We start from the raw sequence: 655 nt of genomic DNA on the forward strand, positions 1-655 counted from the left end.
AAAGACCTTCCGGGATGTTGCAACCCTTAGAGGTTCCACAATGGAAGTGGGAAAGTATTGCAATGGACTTTGTGTCGGGATTGCCAAGGACTAGGACTGGTTTTGATGCTATCTGGGTGATTGTGGACCGACTGACGAAGTCAGCTCACTTTTTGCCCATTCGGATGACTTACACCCTTGAGGAGTGATGAGCGGATAATTTATACGCTTTTTGACATTGTTTTTAGTATGTTTTTAGTAGGATCTAGTTACTTTTAGGGATGTTTTCATTAGTTTTTATGTTAAATTCACATTTCTGAACTTTACTATGAGTTTGTGTGTATTTCTGTGATTTCAGGTATTTTCTGGCTGAAATTGAGGGACTTGAGCAGAAATCAGATTCAGAGGTTGAAAAAGGACTGCTGATGCTGTTGGATTCTGACCTCCCTGCACTCAAAGTGGATTTGGATTTTCTGGAGCTACAGAACTCGAAATGGCGCGCTTCCAATTGCGTTGGAAAGTAGACATCCAGGGCTTTCCAGTAATATATAATAGTCCATACTTTGGCCAAGAATTGACGACGTAAACTGGAGTTCAACACCAGTTTTCTGCCCAAATCTAGCGTCCAGCGCCAGAAAAGGAGCCAAAACCAGAGTTGAACGCCCAAACTGGCACA

Source organism: Arachis ipaensis, chromosome B01, assembly GCF_000816755.2.
Source record: "Arachis ipaensis cultivar K30076 chromosome B01, Araip1.1, whole genome shotgun sequence".
Lineage (NCBI taxonomy): Eukaryota > Viridiplantae > Streptophyta > Magnoliopsida > Fabales > Fabaceae > Arachis > Arachis ipaensis.